Below are 14,108 nucleotides of genomic sequence, written 5' to 3'. Positions count from 1 at the left end.
TCATTTATTTTTTTTCTTTTATGAGAACTGTGTACATCTTATAGATATTTATTAAATATATGTAAACATTTTTATTAATCTAAAAAGTTATTTATGTTATTAATTGCAAATTTCAATTGCTTATTGCAATTGGTTTAAGGGTAATTTTGGTCTGACAGAATGAGTTAGTATTTATTATTTTGCTTTTATTTTCAGGAACAAGTTTTTAAAATTTTGTAACAAACTTTTTTAAATGTTTGATAGAATTCAACAGTGAAACCATTTTAGCCCAGTTCTTTCTGTTTTGTAATGGTATTACTTGTTGATTTTTTCCCCTAATTGTTAGAGTCCTGTTTAAAGTATTTCTTCTCATGTTGTTGTTGTTGTTGTTGTTGTTGTTGTTGTTTTGTTTTAAAATTTTAATCTATTTGTATTTTTGGTAGATGGTGACTTTTAAGGAATTGATTTCAGATTGTGAAATTTAATTTTCTGTTTTCTAAGGGAGAACTTATGAATTATTTTAGAACTTTATTCCTTTCTATTATATACATGAAGCCTTCTCTCACTCTCTCTGCACTTATTTAGACATATGGTAATAAAGCACGCACACGCGCACGAGAGAGAGAGAGAGAGAGAGAGAGAGAGAGAGAGAGAGAGAGAGAAGGTTTGGCAATGGGCAAGCCATGTTACAGATATAATAATTACTTATGAAATTTTATAAATTATACTTTAAAAACTGAATTTCTAAACACACTAATGAGAGAGTGGATAAAAAATACAGGGCAAGTATATGTTGTGTACAGTAAATTCACTTTAAAATGAGGATTAAAAAGAGACATAAAAAGTATTCTTAAGTTTGTCAGATGCTTTCTCTTCATCTATTAAGATAATTATGTGATTCTTGTCCTTAACTCTATTTATGTGGTGAGTTGCATTTATTTTGATTTGCATATGTTGAACTGTCCTTGCATACCTGGGATGAATCCCACATGATCATGGTATACTCTTTTCTTAATGTGCTTTTGAATGTGGTTTGCCAATATATTTTAAAGGATTTTTGCATCTTTGTTCATGAAGGATATATTTATTCTTTGATGTGTCTTTGACTAGTTTTGATTGTGGTTTTATAGAATGAATTTGGCTCTATTTCCTCTTTTTCTATTTCATGGAATAATTTGAGGAGGATTGCCTCTAGTTCTTCTTTAAAGATGTTGTATAACTAGGATAAGAATCCACCTGATCTTTGGCTTTCTTAGTTGGGACAATTTTAATTGCTCCTTCAGTTTCATTGTTTGATATTAGTCTACTCTATGTTTTCTCTGTGTTTTAAGCGGTGTTGAAAAAACTGAATGAAACTAGATTCCTATCTTTATGATGAATAAAAAGTCACCTTAAAGTGAATCAAAAACATTGGAATTAGATCAGAAACTTTTTAATGGCTAAAAGAAAATGTGGGTTCAGAAATCCAAAATATTGACACAAGCACCAACTTCTTTAACAAGAATTACAATCAAGAATCAATAGGTGGGATGTCATCAAATTAAAAAGTTCCCTCACTGGAAAGGAAAAAAAAATCTAAGATCATAAAGATAGAGGCTACAGAATCGGAGAAGGTCTTTGGCATTGTTCCTCAGACAGGGGATTAATAAGTAGACTATCTAGAGAACTAAAAAAATACCAAGAACCAACAAAGAACCCAATTAAAAAATGAGCAAAAGAACTGAACAGACACTTCTCAAAAGAAGAAATAGAAATCACAAATATATAAAAAAAAAGTTCAACATCTTTAGTAATCAAGGAAATACAAATAAAAGTTACACTGAGATCTTATCTCACTGAAGTTAAAATTTGAATTATTGAGAATTCAAATCAAGGGCTGGAGTCGTAATTCTGTGATAGAATGTGTAAGGCACTGGGTCCGATTTTCAATACCTCATATAAGTAAATAAACTAAAGGTCCTTTGACAACTAAAAATATATTTTAAAAAAGAATTAAAATAACAATATAATGGTGAAAATGGGGAGGGTTCCATCATATATTATTGATGGAACCCTGAATTAGTACAACCAATCTGGAAAGCATCATGAAGATTCCCCCAAAAAACTAGCAATGGAATCAATGTGCATCTATCTCATTCTTTGATATTTATCCAAAAGAACCAAAATTGTTGTTTTATATTGGTACAGGCACATCAGTGTTTATAGCAGGGTAATTCAAAATCATCAAGTTATAGAACCAGCTAGGGGATTGCAGAGGATTGCAATTCTGTGTATGTGCCACTTCTGTGCCATAAAATTCTTCCCAGAAAACTCAAGTTCAGTCAATTGTATCTTAAACCAAGCAGGAATACCCCCTGCTGCCCTCCAGGTACTAGAAATTCAGTCCATGGGTTCTCTACCACAAGCTACATCCCTCACCCTTTATTTTATTTAATTTTAATTTAGAGATAGTGTTTTTGTTAAATTGCTGAGGCTAGCCTCAAATTTGCAATCCTCTTGCTTCAGCCTCCTGCCTCTTTATGATTACAGGTGTATACCACCATGCCCAGTCACAAGCACAAAATCCTTATGGTGTAAAGATATCACATAGTAATAATATTATATTGAGTTTGCATTTACTACAAATTCAAGCTCTAATATAGTAGTCATGAAGCAATATTTAATATGAGTTGATTTAAATATATAAATTGACTTACCTGAAATAAATGAGAAAAATTTAATTTATTTATTTATTTGTTTGCTTGTTTATTTATTTATTTATTTAAGGTACTGGGGATTGAACTCAGGAGCACTCAGCCACTGAACCACATCCTCAGCTTTATTTTTGTATATTTTATTTAGAAAGGTCTCATTGAGTTGCTTAGCACCTAACTTTTGCTGAGGCTGGCTTTGAACTTGTGATCCTATTGCCTTGACCTCTCAAAACTCTGAAATTACAAGTGGGAGCTAGAAAAAATGTAAATTTTGTACTGAAATGAAACATTTCATTTTTGAAAATGTTTTGGAAATGTATTTGGACATGAAATCACCAAAAATACTGTTCTGTACTAGTTATTTTAGCTATTATCGATGCCTTTCCTCATTACAAACCAAATAAGATAATATAAAATAATGAGATATATTTAAGAACACACAAGGACTATTGATATTATATATATGGAGTTTGTTATATTTTGGACTTCCACCATTTTAAGCAAAGTATAAAGCGATTATGATGCTTTATACTGTATCAACTCATAGTCAGACAGGGTAATCAACTAAAAAACATATCAATGACAGATATATACATGTCGAAATTATAATATTTTATAAATTAAGTGTACACTTTTTTATTGAATACAATTTATGTCTTAAAGTCATTTCTAAAAGGTTAAACAAACAACCAAAAATCCTCACTCCTTATTTTGAAAATGATTTGTTATTGAATTTGTTTTGATTTCACAATTTATATTTTTTTTAAAAATTGAATTTAGATTATATGAGATTTCCAGAGAAACAGCAAATATATGTCAATTTATTGCAAGAAGTTAACTTACAGTATTGTAGAGTTTGAGAAGTATAGATATGGGAGGCTGCAGCTGGTGAGAACCCATAATATTATTTTCAACTGAGACTAAAAGAACTCAATGAATGGAATAAGTCCTATCCTGGATCTGAGTTCAAAGGATGACCAGCCTACTGTGTCAACTCATAGTCAGACAGGGTAAATTCCTCCTTTCTCAAGATTTTTTTAGTACACAAGACTTCAAGGCGTTGAAGGAAGACCATCCCATGTGGTGGTGGTGGGCAATACCCTTTGCTTAGTCTATGGATTTAAAGGTTAATCTTATCCCAAAACATCCTCACCCAGACATCCAAAATAATTTGTTACCAGATATCTGGACAAGCCAGTCAAGTTGACACATGAAATTACCATCAAAATTCCAATCCTTGCCAAATTGACATTCACAGGCGACATCTCTTTACACAACACATTGTCTTCAAATAAAACAGAAACAAGGTCATAATCCCACCCACCATGACACAGCAACCCTGCTTACAATAAAATACTAACTCCTTCCCCAGAGGTTACCTCCACCCTTGAGTCCTGTTTATTTTCTCAATAATATACTATAACATAAATGCCATGATATATAATTAGCAATAATTAAATTGTAAGATTTCAGGTCACCATCTTTAATATTACATGATAATGGAGAGAATAAAACAAGTTTATTTGAAATATTTGACACATACTCACAAATACATTCAACAAAATAAGGAAAAACAGTCACAAAAAGTATGTCCTTGTTTCTCCAAGTGGTTGCATGGTCATACCTGACCTTTACAAACATTTTTCACTACCATTCAGTATTTTCTTTTCATTTACAAAATACCTCAACCTTTTAGAGTAGACATGTGGGAAACAATGGAGAAAGATTGATCAATAGATACTAAGTGACAGTAAAACATTAAAAAAAGCTCTGGTATGGTATTGCACTCTGGGTTGATTATAAATAAAATAAAGTAAGTTTACAAATAGCTATAAAAACAAATTTTTAAAGTATTCACCATAAAAAAATAATAAAAAATCAAGGATATAAGTATGTTTAAATTGATTTAAACAAACACAATGTAGATGTGTATTAACTATTAACTAATATTGTGTTTATATGTATGATTTTTATGTATCAGTTAAAAATAAATTTTAAAAATATACTAAAAATAATAGCTAAAAATGACCTTTTAATATGTATGTATGGTATTATATAAAAATTCCTGAAATAATATTTTAATAAAAAGGTAAAAAGTATATATATAAAATATTTTGGAAGAAATTAGATCAGGTGGATATAAAAAAAATAAAATCACCATTATTACAATCTCAATAGTAAAATGAATAAAATGATTTTACCATTTTTTGCAAATCTTTTATTTATAAATTAAATTATATTCAATCAATATACTTCTTTATAATATCCTATAATTTCATGAATGTTTCAATTTGTCTTGATCAACATCTTCTGTGTAAAGAATATGTGTAATGCTCCATTTCTTTGACATTGTAACACTGATTATAAAACCATTCAAATAGGAGTGATTATGAAAGCTATTGTGTTTATGTAAACATTTTCCAGATTGTTATGTATTTTGAATGAGGATAAAATAACTGAAAGTGAAGGTATTTCCATGAGTATTTAAACATTAATCTAAACAGGATATACAATCATATCTAATTTTGTTTGAGAATTACAAGTTCAATTTCATGAACAGATCAATACAAGACAATAAAGTGTTGAACATAACTTAAATCATAAAAGGCAAGAAAAATACTTGCTTAAAATAATACTATTATGTTAAACACATTGGAAAATAACAGGAAATGACATTGAAAAAAAGTACAATTATTTTTTATTTTATTTTCATATGTATTCAAAAATTTTTATAGAGTTTATTACAATCATTTAGACTTGGGGCTGGGATGTGGCTCAAGTGGTGGCGCGCTTGCCTGGCATGCGTGCGGCCCGGGTTCGATTCTCAGCACCACGTACAAACAAAGATGTTGTGTCCGCTGATAACTAAAAAATAAATATTAAAAAATTCTCTCTCTCTCTCTCTCTCTCTCTCTCTCTCTCTCTCTCTCCTCTCTCACTCTCTCTTTAAAAAAAATCATTTAGACTTTCTGCTATGTAGCTAAGTTGCTTATCAAAAATTTCTATAAGAATTAAATAGATTTCACTGAAAAAATTATCTATTCTTTGTCCACAGTACTTAGTATTCCATGACTTTAAGCAAATTGCAGCATCACAGTGACACTTCCATACTTACACTCTAAAATTATACAGGACTACATTTCTTTTCCTGTAGGTATAATAAGCATGAAGCAGAGAACAGTAGAATATAACTGTGAAGAGGTACTTTAATAATTCATTTATATGTGGTTTCTGACTCTTTTTTTTGTTTTCCTGTTTCAAGAAATCAATACAAATTTACTCCTAATATGCATAAAGTATGTATAGCTTAAAAATTAAAGATAAATTAAAAATTTAATAAATATTATGTGTAGTTGTTTATTTTTATGAAAAATAATGACATAAAACCATGAAAAGATAAACTGTATTGCACCATTAATATCCTACCTAAAAGTATGTTGCTTAATCAAAGATTTACATTCAACATTTATGTAGACCAGAATTTTGATGGCTCCAGGTGATTTTCTTGTACATTAATTAGCCTAGCCAACTCAATAAAGTGAACTTTTCAGTTAATTCTACAATTTTTGCCAAATTGACAGACTTTCATAATTACATTATTCTCTATTTACCCATCCTTCTCAGTCATCTTTTTTCAATAATTTTCTTCATTTTCTTCTCCTCTTAAAGTAAAAGAACAGGTGATACAAAGATAAATATACAAAATACTTTTATAAATATTTTGAGGAATAATAATCACTGTTCAATAAAATATTATGGACTTTAGAGATTTCTAATATGTAATTTAATTTATTTCTGTTCTGATTTTTTCTATTAATCAATGATAGACAAATCCTTTTATTTATTTGAGAAGATAAATAAATTTTGCTATTTAAAAAGAGAATAATCGGGGCTGGGGATGTGGCTCAAGTGGTAGCTCGCTTGCCTGGCATGCGTGCGGCCCGGGTTCGATCCTCAGCACCACATACAAACAAAGATGTTGTGTCCGCCGAGAACTAAAATAAATAAATAAATATTAAAAAAATAAAAATAAAAAAATAAAAAGAGAATAATCATTTGGTTTTCTTATGAATATACATGTATAAATATATGTGTGTGTGTTTGTGTGTGTGTGAGAGAGAGAAGAAATATACATTGAGTTATTTAAAATGGATATCTATGTTTTCCTAATTTATTTTACCTTTTAGTAGCATGGTTCATAATTATACTTAACTTGATGAACGTCAGGGTGGGGAGTAAAGTGTTACATTAGAAGTTGCCCTGAAAAGAAAATGTCAAAATGAGATATGCCAATTATTTATTTAGGGGAAAACAAAAAAGAGTGGAAAGTGTCTAAAGGTTAAAGATACATATGTAAACACCAGCTGTGAAAACAGGTAAAGGCTTCCTGAGAAATGAAATTAAACGAACAATGGAAAACAAAACAATTGGTATGTATGGGAGGCATAAAGGAGCAAAGTGGCAGAGCCTCCAGGATGAAGGGCCACATTATGGATGTTTGAATGAGGTAATAGACATCAGCAAATTATAATGACAATAATGTAAACACTATTTTAAAATATTGACATTAACCCTTTTCAATGGAGAAGGCTTAAATTATTAAATAAATAAGAAAGCAAAAGGATGTTCCCAATATAATACTTACATTTGCTTGAAACTAATCCTAGTTTGTAGGACTTTAAGTTCATGGTCATAACCACTATGCCTTGTTGGAGATTTTTAATTTCTAGTAAAATGTCTATATTTGTGATGTAGAAAAGTGAAATTTTTTTTGAAATAGAGCAAGAATAGAGGTAGCATGATCAGGAGACGACTGCAGTGATCTGGTGAAGTATGTTGTAGGAAAAGCCAGAGTATTAGCCAAGGAGGAAAAACAGATGAAGAAAGTATTTCAAAGAATGACAGATTACATATGATGATTATTTTAATAGGTTTAAAACAAAGAAGGATAAAAAAGGAAACAAGTTTCAAACTTCGGCTAACATAAAAAGTAGCATTTATATTAACAAACAATTCAAAGATGGATTTGGTCATGATGAATATGTAAGTTCAGAACAATAAGAATTGTGATGAATGTGGTGTAAGACTGCCCCAGAAGGGGAGACTAGTTAGGATTCCAGTCTTACTAAAATCTACAGTTTTAGCAATTTTGAAATAGCATTATTAGTTATTATTATTATTATTATTATTATTATTATTATTATTCCTGAATAGGTGAAGTGTTGTACCATTTAAATAACACCACACTTTCTCCATTGATTTTTTTGTAAATGACTTTATCACACAAGAAAAATGATAAGCCTGAGATGATGGATTGGTTAATTAGCCTGATTTAATTAATCTACAATTATTTACTCATTCTGCAATATACACATACATCAAAACATCATATCATAACCCACAATTTTTTAACATACACAATTATTATTTCTCAATTTGATTTTTAAAGAATTGCCAAAACTTTTAAAACTTTTACAAATCAAAGTTTCTTTGATTATAAAACTGTTTTAAATTTTCATTGGTGAGCTTTCTACATTAAGAAGTTATTTTATAGAAGGGTAGTTTGTGAAAGAAAATAATTTGTGAATAAATATTTATTTCTATTAAGACCTAAACTATATGGACAAAGAGGAAAGTCATGTTTTGTTTCACTTTAAATTTAAAATATCTACAAAATAATTTCCTCCAAGTGAGAACATTGTGATTGAAAAGGTACTCTTCAAAAGTGATACAAAAAATATGAGTTTGAAATTCTCTCTTACTGGCCTCCCTGTATACAGAGTTTGCAGTTTGACAATGTTATATTGCATTGTGATAAAATCAATTTAAAATTAAGTTATTCATCTTAAACTTAGCATTATGTCAAGTTCAGAAATTCCTTATACCATAACTTTGAGTTTCATTATTTTAAATATTACAATGATTACTTGATATTTAAAACTCGAGATCTGAGTTAATGGATTTTTTTTAATCTCTAGAGGTAACAAAGATTTCTTTGTAGTGTTCTACTTAAAAATATCTTTCAAATACTATGCATTGAAAGAGATACATTTATTTTCCTTTTTATTTCAATCTATCTTTGAATGATGTATAAATGAAATTGTTAAAAATATTTAGCAAAACAAAACCTGAAATGTTTAGTTTCCACTCAATGAAAATAAGACAGCATATTTGTAGTGATATTGTCTAGTTGATATGCCAAAGTTATTTTTACTCTAATAATGCATGTGTTTACAGAACTCTTCTTTTTTACCTCTTTGAAGCTTCATACTGACCAAGATAAAGGAGATGGAAATTTAAAATACATTTTAACAGGAGATGGGGCTGGCAGTCTGTTCATCATAGATGAAAATACAAGAGACATTCATGCTGCAAAGAAATTAGACAGAGAAGAAAAATCCCTCTACATTCTTCGAGCCAAGGCTATAGACCGAAAGACTGGTTGGCAGGTGGAACCATAATCAGAATTTATCATTAAAATTCATGATATCAATGACAATGAGCCAATATTTACAAAAGACTTATATACTGCCAGTGTTCCTGAAATGTCTGGAGTGGGTAGGTATTTCCTAGTCAACTAATCAGTATGTTTTTTAGCTAAATTATATGAGGATATGGTAATTATATGTGACCTCTTTCATGATAAGAGCTGTAACATAAAACTGCTATTTAGTGTAAACTTCCTATTTAGTTTCAATTACATGTACCTTAGAGTCTCTTATTACATAACAAGTTACTGAGAACAATTATTTCATTGCATTGTCATGGATACCTTCAGCTCTATTCAATTGTCACTCAAATGAGAGCAAGTAAAAGACATTTCTATGAGAAGGGAAAAGAATAATAGTTCAGGCAGTATTGGACAACTTTGCTTGCATTATTTTGAATTACAAAACCTAATGCTTGCATTTGACAGATTTCTTCTGAAGCATTATCTCATTTGATCTTTCAAAAAGCTTTTTTTTTTTAAGAAGCATGGGAAATAAAACTTTAAATCCCCATTCTGTTAATTAGCAATTCAGAATTCACAAAGATTTAGCAACTGGATTAGTATCAAATAACCTGGTAGCTTCATGGGCAGGATTCCAGGTTTTTTTTTTCTTGTTTTTTAGTTTATTTTTGTTCATGTTCCACTACTGAACAAAGGTTTATAAATGAAAATGAAAATAACTTTTTCTCTTATTACATCTGCGTAAGATTTTAAATTTAACTCATTAATATCCAAATATTGTATCTGAGTAACTACATTAAACACTATTCATGTAGAAGGTTTATATTTGTTAATAAGAGTAGACGCTTAAGTATAAAATATTTCTTAAAAATGATAAATCTTATAGTATACAAAATATACAAGCTGCATATGAGGATTTATAGTCTAAAGTACATATTTGATTTTATTATAGCTAGCATAACTTTCAATCTAAAATAACTTCTATGTAGGTAAAAAAATACTTGTACACATTTTTACTGAGGATTTTATGTAAAATACTTGTTAAACATGAGTATCTGGCAAGAAGAACCAAGAGTTTATAAAAAGTAATTTCCTCTAATGGCAAATAAGATCTCATTTATTTGAAAAAAGTGCTGTTCTATTGTTTTTGGGGGTATTTTCTCCAATAATATAAAAAGAAGTCCTGTGAAATCATAAAGCCTGGAATAAAACATGAGTGGATATGTTTTCTTTAATATTATTCTTATATCTGTTAGCCTGGTACAGTTCCTTGTATTGGTCTATAGTGTTTCATCACAAGGGTAATTTAGGTACACATCGTGGTCTTTTTATATTTCATATGAGAGTACATTTTAAATTATATTCCTCTTTAGTATTTAATTTACTATTGAATTGTTTTCAAGTGATGTGGTTTTTGATAATACTCTTTAAAATTTCTAAAACATTTTATATGCATGATATTTTAACAGATATTTTTACATTTTACAATACCAAAACTTATATTTTTCTTTCTTCAGAAATATTTAACATGTATAGGAAATTCAAAAGCATACAAAAGATAACATAAATATTGTAATATGAGAAAATTTGACTATAGTTGATTAAAATATAAATATACTTTAAAAATTTCCAAAGCATTACTTCACATTTTAAAACAGAATATCATGAGACTATTGATATTTAAATGTTAAAAAGCCTGTATTTTCTCCTGAATTTTATAGTGATATTTAATCTCTCACTCTATACATTCCTACCATCTGTCTGCCTAATCAGATTCTTCCTTATACAAGTATTCTAATCTAGATTATATTAAGTACATAAAGGCATCAAGATTGAACTAAGCATTTTGTATGTATGTGTGTGTGTGTGTGTGTGTATATATGTGTTTATATATATATTAAGTCTTCAATGACTCAGTTCTTCATAATACAAAATGTAAACTTTATGTGTGAATGGAGGCTTGTAGATTGTCTCATTCTAAAACAATTCCTGTATTTCATTTAGAGAAGATTAAGTTGTAAGCAGGGCAACCTCTGATCAGGCTTTAAAAATGAGAATTTTTTTACCATTGCCAATTACACTCCATGATAGGAATCCACAAAAACGTTACACAACAAGAAGTTATATGACTCTAATTGAAGCTAATTAATAAAAATTTAAAAATGTACATGAAAACAATTATACAGATAAATCCTGATTCTTTTTGTAGGGTATAGTTATTATTCTTTATTACTGACATTGGTGAATGTATTGCTTCTATGGTCCACTAATTGACTTTGTGTTTCTATTTTTTAATTATCTTATTATATAAAATATAGTATGTCAAAGGCACTATAATTTTGGTTTACATATTTTATTTTTTTAAAGAGAGAGTGGAGACAGAGAGAGAGAGAGAATTTTTAACATTTATTTTTTAGTTGTTAGGCAGGCACAACATCTTTGTTTGTATGTGGTGCTGAGGATCGAACTGGGGCCGCACGCATGCCAGGCGAGCGTGCTACTGCATGAGCCACATCCCCAGGGCTACATACTTTCTTTAATAAATATGTACACATGAGTCCAAAAGAATTAAGGTGCCTTGCCCAAAGTAAAAAGTCAGCTCATTGCTAGCCTAGACTGATAATGAAAACATAGTTTAATAGATTCAGAAGTAGCTGAACAATCTCACTGTCTATTTTCTTGCACTGTTAGTTATACTTGTCTAAAATGTAATTTGAAAATCTTCTATTTTATTAGAACCTGAGTAAGCACCCCTAAATAGCATTTTTAAATATACTATATTAAATCAAATGCCCCTCTCAAATTAAATCCAAATAAGAGTAAAGGGGAGAAACACTGTGTTTTTCAATATAATTTTAGGTACTATTATACACACTCATACACATAATGTCTAAGTAAAATGTAGATGTATTTATGACCTGAATTTATGTTGTTCTTTGTTGCAACTCTCATACCTTTTTTTATTTGATCTTTTTAGTTATACATCTCAGTAAAATGTATTTTGACATCTCATACCTACATGGAGTGTAACTTCCCATTCTTGTGGATGTTCATAATGTGGAGTTACACTGGTAATGCATATGTATATGTAACTTGGAAAATAATGTCTGATTCATTATACTGTCGTTCCCATTCCCATTCCCCTCCCTTTTTCCATTCCTCCTTGTGTAGTTCAGCGAAGCTCCACTCCTCCCTCCATCCTGCCTCTTGTGAGTCAGCATCTGCCTATCAGAGAGAATATTAGGCCTTTGTTTTTTTTGGGACTGGCTAATTTTGCTTAGCATGATATTCTCCTGTTCCATCCATTTACCAACAATTGCCAAATTTCATTCTTCTTTATGCCTGAGTAATATTCCATTGTGTTCCACATATATTTTTTATGAAAATAAAATAAAATAAAAGATGAACTCATCATAATTATTGCAAGTGAACATATTCTTTGTTTTTATTTGTACAAGTAAATAATTTTATGAAGGAAAATTAAGGGGTGATATCTAGGAACTTCTCAGACTATGTATTAACCATATTAAGAGTTTAAGCACATGTGTAATTAAATTAATATATATATATATATATATATATATGAAATAATAACTGACTTCCACTTTTATTTGCATTATATTAGTGATTTTTATTTAATCAGTGGGTTGACAAACTACAAATAGCTGAGGAGGAAATGAAGTTTAATAGAATGAAATAAAATCTCTCACCCTCCAAGGATTTCCTTCAGTCTGCATCTCCTTTACATTTGCTTTTCTTCTGAAAATATTTGTCACTTCCTTTCTCCCTCACCAATCATTGTCCTTAAATTTTCCCTCTATTTCTTTCAAAACCATATATCATATTACATTTTAGCTGTATAATTAACATACCCCATTTACTTAAATGTGCATGATTCTAATGATCTCATAAAATTTGAAATGTATTAACATCTTTTTAAAAAAAAAAAAATATATATATATATATATATATATATATATATATATATATATATATATATATTAGTTGTAGTTGGGCACAATACCTTCATTTTACTTATTTATTTTTATGTGGTGCTGAGGATCTAACCCAGGGATGCATATGTGCAAGGTGAGCGCTCTACCACTGAGCCACAACCTCAGCCTCTGCATTACCGTCTTCTGATTAAGCCTTTAAACTTGATAATAAACAAATACATGCAATTACAGGAAATGGGATGTACTCCTATTAAAATGTTAGTGTAAGTCCCTACATTTTCCTTTTTCCATTTCTTGTGGTCAGGTTGCTCTTGTATAAATTTGGTAGTTTGGCATGCATATTTTCTCAAAGCCTGGATATTTCCCTAAATGCACTCTAAAAGATTTAGCCAGTCCTCCTCCTCACACTGGGTAATTTTCCAACCAGTAATTCCTCTATAGTTTTTGATAGAAATAACACAATCAACAACTTCTTTGGGTCCTATTTCAGTCCTTTTTTTTTGAGGTTTACTTGCTCTGGATTCAATAACATATCCAATAATATCCATAACACTACACAGAACATTTGATAAAATATTTAGAAATATTTAGAATAGACTAGTTACGGCTAATTCTAGTCTTGCAATTCCCAGGTTTGAAATTTATATTGAACAAAAAACGGTTTTAATGTTTATGTATTGAATTCATGGGTTGTTTTAAACAGGTGCCATTGTACTGTCTAGAAATATCATCCCTATTTTTGCTGGTGCCCCCATGCCGTGAATATTTATGCAAGGGGCTCTCCCCATAGGTCCCCAAGTCAATGACTGTCTTAGCTGAAGGCATAGGCAGAGAGTTAACTTGGCCAGTACTATAAGAACATCCATGGAAGAGTGAATAGTTATTTCCTTCTTTTTTTCTCTAATCTTCATCACCTTATTGTCTCATAGGGCTGAGATAAATTCAATATGTTTTATACAGGAGTTTAGAGGAATGTCTTGGGACAGAATAGGACAAAAACCATGCTACCTGTCTTATTTTCCTTTGGTT

General features: G+C 29.8%; 1 pseudogene; it reads left to right on the top strand.

The window, feature by feature from the left end:
* LOC143385945 (cadherin-9-like) overlaps window positions 1-14,108 on the top strand; it is a 151,864-nt pseudogene that overhangs the window by 104,350 nt on the left and 33,406 nt on the right.

This window comes from Callospermophilus lateralis (assembly GCF_048772815.1).
Source record: "Callospermophilus lateralis isolate mCalLat2 chromosome 11 unlocalized genomic scaffold, mCalLat2.hap1 SUPER_11_unloc_1, whole genome shotgun sequence".
In the NCBI taxonomy this organism is placed as follows: domain Eukaryota; kingdom Metazoa; phylum Chordata; class Mammalia; order Rodentia; family Sciuridae; genus Callospermophilus; species Callospermophilus lateralis.
Note: the sequence above shows the minus strand (reverse complement) of the source record. Positions and strands in the feature narration are given on the sequence as shown.